Source organism: Pseudophryne corroboree (genome assembly GCF_028390025.1).
Source record: "Pseudophryne corroboree isolate aPseCor3 chromosome 3 unlocalized genomic scaffold, aPseCor3.hap2 SUPER_3_unloc_16, whole genome shotgun sequence".
Classification (NCBI taxonomy): Eukaryota; Metazoa; Chordata; class Amphibia; order Anura; family Myobatrachidae; genus Pseudophryne; species Pseudophryne corroboree.
This window is the reverse complement of record NW_026967504.1, coordinates 1,294,122-1,303,881: the sequence shown is the minus strand read 5'-3', so window position 1 is coordinate 1,303,881 and position 9,760 is coordinate 1,294,122. Positions and strand designations below refer to the sequence as shown.

At 45.5% G+C, this 9,760-nt stretch overlaps 1 non-coding gene across 1 annotated transcript; it reads left to right on the top strand.

Annotated features, from left to right (window-relative positions):
- LOC134983505 (U5 spliceosomal RNA) lies at nt 1-115 on the top strand. Its single transcript, XR_010191657.1, has one exon. It is a non-coding gene; the product is annotated as a U5 spliceosomal RNA (small nuclear RNA).
- Nucleotides 116-9,760: the final 9,645 nt, after the last annotated feature.

The following is a 9,760-nucleotide window of genomic DNA, read 5'->3' as shown; positions in this document are numbered from 1 at the left end:
ATACTCTGGTTTCTCTTCAGAACGAATAAATCTTTCACCTTTTACTAAAGATTTCCGTGGAGAGGAACAACCATGAGTTTCATGTAATTTGTTGATGCCTGGCTCACGCTGGGCTTAAGCAGTCAGACAAGGCAACGGCAGTTGCATACACAACCAGTGAGAACCAAGAAGCCGCATGGCAATGCGGCAGGTAACTCAAATCCTCAATAACTCAGAACACCATTATGTGAAAATGTCAAGAGATCATTCCGGGAGTGGACATCTGTTAGACAGATGATCTCACCCGTCAGTATTTGGATCCTGAAAACTGGACATTAAATCAAGAGGTGTTTCATATGTGAGTCCACAGAAGGGGGTTACTCTCAAGTATACATGATGGCATCTCGCCACAATTACAAAAGCTCAGTATGTGTACAAAACAGATCACAAGGGCAGTGGCAGTGGAGTCTCTCACATTCATGTGGTCGTGTATCTGGCTCCACCATTTTCCGCTGCTCTCTCCGTTGCCAAAACGGATCATAAGACAGTTCGTCACAGTCATACTGGTGGTATCTCATGGGTTTCGGAGAAGTTTGCTTCTCGCATTTCCAAGGAATACTTGCACACGATCTTGCCCCGCTCATAATACGTCCAACCTGTTACATCAGGGAATGTTCTTTTACCCATAGTTACCTATGTACCTATTATCTATGTACCGCAGCTGCGGTTGACGGGGTGAGGGTTCAGACCGCCCTCTTAAGAAATAGAGCATTACAGAGCTCCCTCACAGCCCACACATTCTCCTGCACTGGCTGGCCGGCGCTTACTGAGAAGCCCCGTCGGAGCCTCATTACAGATTGCAGGAGCTAGTAAGCCGCTTAAGGCAGCTCATTATTACAAAATTTTGTGTGCTTACATAGGTTGTAAACCTCGGAAGTTTCCAACATCATCCTTCAAGGTACCCGTATTCTGTTAAACGGGGTGGGATGGAAAACTGCGTTGATCTGCACTAAGAGTGCAGGTATCTGTGTGGTAAACTTATTTTCAAAGACGTTTGCCTCTATTTGCGTCTGTACACATCTTTCTACAAGGTGTCATCAAAGTTCAGACTCTATTTATCCCACCTACAGCGCCAGGCGACTTGAGGTTGGGTTCAGATTTCTTACAGTTTCATATTTTGAACCCTTACAACAAATGGGAATTAAGTTTCTCACTTTGGAAAACATTTTTCTTCTAGCCTTGGCTTCGGCAAGGGTTTTGTTTTCATATTTGGGTGCCTTGTATTCCAAGCCACCGTAATTGAGTTTTCTCATAACAAAGAGATCTTCGGACGAATTACGCTTGCGTATTCTTCACATCAATATACCAATAGGGGTTCCTGTGCGGACAGCACATTCTAGAATTCTGAATGTGGTACACGCATTACGCGTTTATATATGTCCCGAAGGTCAACAGTACGTGATATGAATACATTGTTTGTTCTCTATGATACTGACAACTGGGGTTAGCCAGTTTCTCAGCAGACATTATCCAGTTGGATAATAATAATGACTACAAGTCAGGCTTACTTTAAGGCTAAGTTATAATCGCCTACGTCAGTAATAGCTCATCCCACAGGTTCTGTGGGAATGTCAGACCCAGCGGGTCGTGGAGCGTCTACGACGCGGCTACATAGCCTTCATGTGCACCACGTTTGTGCACGTTTACACGTTATGAATGGTGGCGCCATCAGCATCTAGCTTTGGGCTGCCTACTGTTACAAGTATCAAACAGCTCTCCCGCCCACGAGGGAGGCTTTGGTACGTCCCAAGAGTACTCCAGTGACCCCTAGTGGATGATAAAGAAAATAGGATTTTGGTACTTACCAGGTAAATCCTTTTCTTTGAATCCATAGGGGGCACTGGACGCCCACCCAGAGCAGTTTTACCTGGGTTGTTTTAAGCTCAAGGGAGCTTAGGGTCACAAGTTTTACTTGGTTTGTATTAAGCTCAGAGGAGCTTGTGGTAACACATTTTCACCGATTGGTTCAAATTATAAAGTTCTATCGGTTAAGGTGTCAACTGTTTAGTTGACAGTAAGGTTATGGGTCAACTTTGTTGTTGTCCGTTATGTTATAGGTATTCTCCATTGTCAACCTCTCTATATAGTTCCTGTTCGCTCAGTAAAAAACACTGAGAGAGTACACTGAGGTACTCGGGGATATGGAGGGGGGGAGAGTCCTAAATTTAAATATTCAGTGCCTTTGTTCGGCTACGCCCGTCCATATCCCAAGAGTACTCCAGTGCCCCCTATGGATTCAAAGAAAAGGATTTACCTGGTAAGTACCAAAATCCTATTTTTGAGACAGATTAAATGTGGGGAACAAAGGACAGATCAGAGTCAAGGATGACACCTAGGCAGCAGGCTTGTGCGGTAGGGTAGATAGTCGAGTTTTCAACAGTGATAGAGATATCAGGTTCGTACCTACTATTGGCCGGTGGAAATATAATTAAAGCTGTCTTTGAAATATTAAGTGTGAGGTGGCGAGATGTCATCCAGGCAGAAAGGCATTCAGTGACACGGCCCAGTACAGATAGGGACAAGTCAGGAGAGGATAGGTAGATTTGAGTATCATCTGCGTACAGATGATACTGAAATCTAAAAACTGATTAGTTTATCAAGAGATGAGGTATAGATGGAGAAAAGCAGAGGACCCAAGACTGAGCCTTGCGGTACTCCAACTGAAAGAGGTAACGAAGAGGAGGTAGATTCAGAGAAGAGAGCACTGAAGGAGCGATTAGATAGGTAGGTAACCTATTTCAATGACCATAAATAATTTGAATTGGTGATGGACCATCAACCCGAGGCACCCCTGCAAGTGTCCTGAGGCACCCAGGGTGCCACGGCACACAGTTTGAGAGCCACTGCCCTACCCTTATCATCCAGACAATAGTTTAAAGAAGCCTGGACCTCTAGGCTTGGCAAACAATATGTGTGTCTAGGCAGTCCTTTCGTTGCGCATATAGAAAGAATAATGCCAGACAATGACTACTACTGCCCTCTTCCAGTAGGAGCAAGGCTTCAGAAATTTGCAGAAAGGTAGAAGACATTTGGGTTTTAAATAATGTATCAAACGGTTACCATATAGAGTTTTTTTGGAAGATTCCAAGAGGAAACGGATTTGTAGAATCAAAAATGCCAAGCCTTCCTTTACAGGTGACAGTGTTGAAACAAAGTTTAGGACACCTGTCAGATTTCCAGGCTGTGGAACCAGTGCCAGGTTTTCAAAAAAAGAGAACAAAAAGCTTTTATTTCTTTTAAAGAAAAAATACAGAAGTTTCAGGACAATTCTGAACCTCAAGGAATTGAATTAGTTCATGAAAGAAAACCGTTCTGCTTTGAAACATTAAAATTGATCCTTGCAGGTTTCAGAAGAAAAGATTTCCTAGCCTCAATCAATTTAAGAGATGCTTCATTTCACGTGCCAGTCAATCAGCAAAGCTGAAAGTTTCTCAGATTCTGTGTTCAGGGCATACACTTCCAATGTACCTGCCTGCCATTTGTCCTATCAACATCACCCTAAATATATTCACAAAGGTTCTTATAAACATTGATGGCTTATGTGAGGAAACCCGACATGGCCGATCTTCTGTAATGACTTATTGGAAGGAGAGTGTAAAAGATTCTTTATGAAACGAGAGCCTCTAGGTCTAACCTGTAACTCCTGGTTACCAGAGCCTTTAAACATTGATCTGGGCTGGATTGCATCCAGGTATCCCTGAACCTGAGTAAAGGAGCTCCCACCAGAGGCCAGGTCCCTGTTCCTATATAGTCAAGTGGATTGTAAAGTGACTTTTTCAGCAGGACAATGGCTGTTGGGAGCCCCTCACCCTCTGAAGGCACTTCTATGGAAACTTCTGGGCATACCCTGAAAGGTCTGGAATCTTTCCCTGCCTTGGGGACAACAGGAACTGAACCTGGGACTTTTTTGTTTTGATACCAGTAAATCCACAATCTTCCCACCTGTAATCTGGGAAATAGTCTATACCAATTCAGGTCCAAATAGATTTACATATTGAATACAGATTGAACTGCTGAAATAACTATATTCCTCACCAACCTAGCAATCGGTGCATCCACCATACGTGGATTTTTCCAAAGGCTAGTATCTTCTTCTGAAAAAGGGCTAAAGATATTTGATCCTTTTTTGGAATATTCCATTTTGAATCTGGTGTTAACCGTGCTTCACCTAGAATTTCACCAAAGTGAGGGAAACATGGAAACACAGATACCTGCTTCTTCTTCCGTTTGAAGAAAGAATTTGAACTGGTCACTGGCACACTGGATTCCTTTAAATTCAAGGTCTCCCGGACCAAATCTACCAAAAGAGACACCCCTGAATTGGGGTGAGAATCATCCTCCTAATTTGAGGAATCCTCCCATTCCCAATCCAGTTCCCCTTCTTCCTGAGGAGTTGCCAAAACTTCCTCTTTATGGAACTCAAAAGGTGATCTAACTTTAGAATATATATTTTGTAACGCTGTAAGGGTACAAAGTGCCGTTTCCTGGGGTAACTGGCAGCACGCAGCAGCTGAGGAACCACACAAGTCCAGTTTCTGGTACAAATGGCCCCAGCCAGTTTTATTATACAGAAAATAAAACAAACACCAAAAGAAAATACCTTGCCTGTCCGGCACTAACTAAACACAAGATGTTGCTAACTATCACTAAACAAAAAACACAGAGTTCTCCAGCAAACACTGTATAGCTCACTTGCATCAGAAAGCATGTTTCTCTCACAGAGATCCTGCTGTCTTCCCAGGCAGTCTGCACACATTAATCAGGCTAGAAGCCCTATAAGGCTCTTGCACAGCTGAAAGCCCTGATTAGCCCTCTGCGAGGCCAAAGACCCAAACTGGGCCCAATGTCTGGAACTCGCCCTATCTCTCTCTCAGGGCCCTTATCCAGCTTTTCCAGCAAACTGAAAAGGTTCTAACAAAACAAAAGCATTTTCCTAAAAGTTTTCATTTTCTAAAATATGTAAGACAAGAACCTGGAACAAACATACCTGCCCTCAAACACTATCCCAGTGTTCTTGTCACATATCCCCCTCCCCTGTTTCGACCTAGGGGTCGGAACACTTGTAGCCCCCAAACAGAAGATGCGGGACAATGCATCTGCGTTGGCCAATTGTGTTCCCGGTCTATGTTCGTCAGTAAACTTAAAATCCTGCAATGCTAGAAACCATCTAGTTACACGAGCATTCTTCTCTCTATTTACATACATCCATTTTAAAGGGGCATGATCTGTCACTAGTCTGAATTGTCTACCCAAGAGGTAATATCTCAAGGTATCTATTGCCCATTTAATGGCCAAAGCCTCCTTTTCCACAATGGCATACCTTTTTTCATGCTGATTGAGTTTCCTACTCAAATAAATGATAGGGTGTTCGTCCCCATCTCTGGTTTGGTACAGCACAGCCCCTATCCCTACCTCTGAGGCATTTGTCTGTACCACAAATTCTTTTGAAAAATCTGGTGTTATCAATACCGGTTGTGAACACAAAGCCACTTTTAACGCTTGGAACGCTTTTTCTGCATCAGGGTTCCATTTCACCATATTTGACTGCTTCCCTTTGGTAAGGTCTGACAACGGCACCGCTGTGGTCGCAAAATTGGGAATAAACCGTCTATAGTATGCAGTTATTCCCAAAAAATCCCTTACCTGTTTTATATTCACTGGACGAGGCCAGTTTGAATAGCATCAATTTTATTCAATTGGGGCCTATTTAGACCTCTGCCTATGGTGAAGCCCAAGTATTTGACCTCCTCCATTGCGAGGCAGCACTTCTTTGGGTTAGCAGTTAACCCTGCCTCTCTGATTGAGTCCAGTACTGCTTGTACTTTAACCAAATGGGACCCCCAGTCTGTACTGTGAATTACCACATCATCCAAATAGGCAGCTGCATATTTTCTATGGGACCTCAAAATTTTATCCATCGCCCGTTGAAAGGTTGCTGGAGCCCCATGCAACCCAAAGGGTAACATCATATACTGGTACAGCCCCTCCAGAACCGAAAAGGCTGTTTTTTCTTTTACGCTATCAGATAAAGGTATTTGCCAGTAACCTTTGATCAGGTCCAACGTGGTGAGAAACCTGGCTGTTCCCCCAGCCTTTCTATAAGCTCATCCACATGGGGCATGGGGTACGTGTCAAACGTGGACACCTCATTTAACTTACGAAAGTCATTACAGAAGCGTATGCTACCGTCGGGCTTTGGGATGAGAACTATGGGACTGGACCACTCACTGTTAGATTCCTCTATGACTCCAAGTTCTAACATGGTTTTAACTTCTTTAGAAACAGCTTCTCGCTGAGCTTCAAGAATCCTATATGGCTTTAAATGAACCCTGACCCCTGGTTCTGTGACAATGTCATGTTTTATTATGGTCGTTCGACCAGGTAGCTCTGAAAATATCTCCCTATTTTGGATGAGAAATTCTTTAACCTGATTGTTCTGATCATGTTAGGTCTGAGTGGGGCGTGGACAGCACCTGCTTTATAAGGCCTCTTCTCAGGTTAAGCAGATGCTGCTGAATCTTTGTTGGTTAGTCAGTTCCTGAAAGTTAGCCAGTACTGTGTAGCTTTGTATTTGTTGTTGCTTACTGCAAATAGGTCTGGGCATATGGGTTGCAGCCTGACTGTCCGTCGCTTAAAAGTGTTGATGCTTTTTTTACGGCACTGGGCATGTTGTATGATGACCCTGACAAGACAGCCTCAGCCGAGGCTCAGATTTCGATCCTTAAGCAAGGGCGAAGGCCAGTTGAGGTTTACTGTACAGAGTTTCGGAGGTTGGCCCATGATACCCAGTGGAATGACCCAGCCCTAAAACACCAGTACCGAAGAGGTCTTTCTAACCAGATAAAGGACCAACTGGTACAATATCCCTTGCCTGATAGCTTAGATCAGCTCATGCAGTTATCCATCCGGGTGGATAGACGGCTGAGAGAGCGTAGGCTTGAAAGGGAGACTGAGGTTTCCTTCTTTCCCAAGGGAACCTCAGACTCTGAGGAATTTTAAGAGGAGCCTATGCAGATTGGGGCTACCCGCCTCTCCTCGCGTGAGAAGACGCGGAGGAGACAGCAGGGGTTGTGTTTGTACTGTGGGAATAAAGGTCATGTGGTAGTATCATGCCCAGAAAAGCCGGAAAACTTCAGGGCCTGAGGGTGATGGGAAATATCCTGTCAGGCCAGTAGTCAGAATTTCCCAGGAAGACTTTTATCATTCCGGTGACCTTGAAAATCCTCGGTCAAACTGTCAACACTGAGGCCTTTGTGGACAGTGGGGCCGACGGGGTTTTTATGGACCGCCAATTCGCCCTGAAACACTCTGTTCCCTTAGTACCCTTGGCATCGGAAATTGAGATTTGTGGGTTAAACGGGGAACCATTATCCCAAGGTAAAATTACCTCTTGCACTAGCCAGATTTCTTTGTTTATTGGAGCCACACACTCTGAAAAATTGTCCTTTTATGTGACTGTCTGTACTTTTGCCCCATTGGTGTTGGGGTTACCCTGGTTAAGGGCCCACAATCCTCAATTTGACTGGGTCTCTGGGGAGATTCTTAGTTGGGGTACTGATTGTTTCAGGAGTTGCTTGAGCCTTCCAGTCAGGCTCTCGCAGCTAAGTTTGCCAGGATTGCCAGGGTGTTATGCAGATTTTGCGGACGTGTTCTCCAAAAAAGTTGCAGAGGTACTACCTCCCCATCGCCCCTATGACTGTGCCATTGATTTGTTGCCAAATGCTAAGCTTCCCAAGAGCAGGTTGTACTCCCTGTCACGTCCTGAGACGCAGGCTATGGCAGAGTACATTCAGGAGAACTTGGCTAAGGGATTTATCAGACCTTCACAGTCTCCAGTTGGGTCGGGGTTCTTCTTCGTGGGTAAAAAGGACGGTTCGTTGCGACCCTGCATCGACTTCAGGGAATTGAACCGTATCACGATTAAAAACTCATACCCACTGCCTCTCATTTCGGTCTTGTTTGACCAGCTTCGTACTGCCACCATTTTTTCTAAGATTGACCTACGCGGTGCGTACAATCTAATCCAAATAAGAGAGGGGGATGAATGGAAGACTGCCTTTAATACCCACTCAGGGCATTATGAATATTTGGTGATGCCTTTTGGGCTCTGTAATGCCCCGGCAGTCTTCCAGGATTTCATGAATGATGTGCTCAGGGAATATTTGGATAGATTCTTAGTTGTATACTTAGATGACATCCTAATCTTCTCCCATTCCCTGGAGGAACATCGGAAGCATGTACGCTTAGTCCTCCAGAAACTCAGAGACCACCGGCTTGGGACGAAGCTGGAGAAGTGCGAATTTGAAGTTCAGCAAATCGCATTTCTAGGATATATTATCTCCCCAGAAGGTTTCCAAATGGAGGGTTCCAAGGTACAGGCAGTCCTGGATTGGGTGCAGCCCACTAGTTTGAAGGCGCTTCAGCGTTTCCTGGGCTTTGCGAATTTTTATAGACTATTTATCGCTGGATTTTCGTCTATAGTGGCGCCCTTGGTGGCACTCACTAAGAAAGGGGCGGATGTTGCTCACTGGTCTTGTGAGGCTAAAGCGGCTTTTGCCCGTCTCAAAAGGGCATTTGTATCGGCCAAGGTGCTGCGACACCCAGATCCAGAGCGTCCTTTTGTGGTGGAGGTGGATGCCTCTCAGATGGGTATTGGGGCAGTGCTTTCTCAGATGGGAGTGTCTGATAATCGCCTTCATCCCTGTGCTTACTTTTCCCGTAAATTTTCGCCTGCCGAGATGAATTATGACGTGGGTAACCGGGAATTGTTGGCTATTAAGGATGCACTCGAGGAGTGGAGACACTGGCTTGAGGGGGCTAAGTTTGTGGTCTCAATTCTCACCGACCATAAGAATCTGGCATATTTAGAGTCAGCGAAGCGTCTCAATGCCAGGCAGGCACGATGGGCTTTGTTTTTTGCTCGCTTTAATTTTTTGATAACATATCGCCCTGGGTCAAAAAACATCAAGGCTGATGCGCTCTCGCGGAGTTTTGCTCCAATCCAGGAGACCACCGAGGAGCCGTTGCCCATTGTGTCCCCATCATGTATTAAAGTGGGCATTACCCAGGACCTCTTATCATTAGTCCTTAGAGCACAGGAGCAGGCTCCTCCAGACCTTCCGGTAGGTCTTTTGTTTGTGCCTCCTAGGTTAAGACAGCGAGTGTTCCTGGAATTCCATGCCAAGAAGTCGGCAGGTCACCCGGGTATTGCCAGAACTCGGGAGTTGCTATCTAGGGCGGTGTGGTGGCCCTCGGTGGCTAAGGATGTGGATCAGTGGGTTCGGGCATGTGACATCTGTGCCCGAAATAAGACTCCTAGAGGGGTTCCTGTTGGCCCATTACATCCACTCTCTATCCCATCTAAGCCATGGACCCACATTTCAATGGATTTTGTGGTGGACTTGCCCAAATCCTCGGGGATGACAGCCATCTGGGTTGTCGTTGACAGGTTTTCGAAGATGGCGCACTTCGTTCCACTGGTTGGGCTGCCATCGGCCAGACGCCTGTCTGAATTATTTATGCTGCATGTTGTGCGTCTCTACGGGTTGCCACTTGATGTGGTCTCTGACCGCGGATCCCAGTTTGTGGCCAAATTCTGGAGGGCATTTTGTTCCGATCTCCAGATTTCTGTCAGCTTGTCGTCAGGCTACCATCCGCAGTCTAATGGGCAGACTGAAAGGGTGAACCAGTCCTTGGAGCAGTTCCTCAGGTATTATGTCTC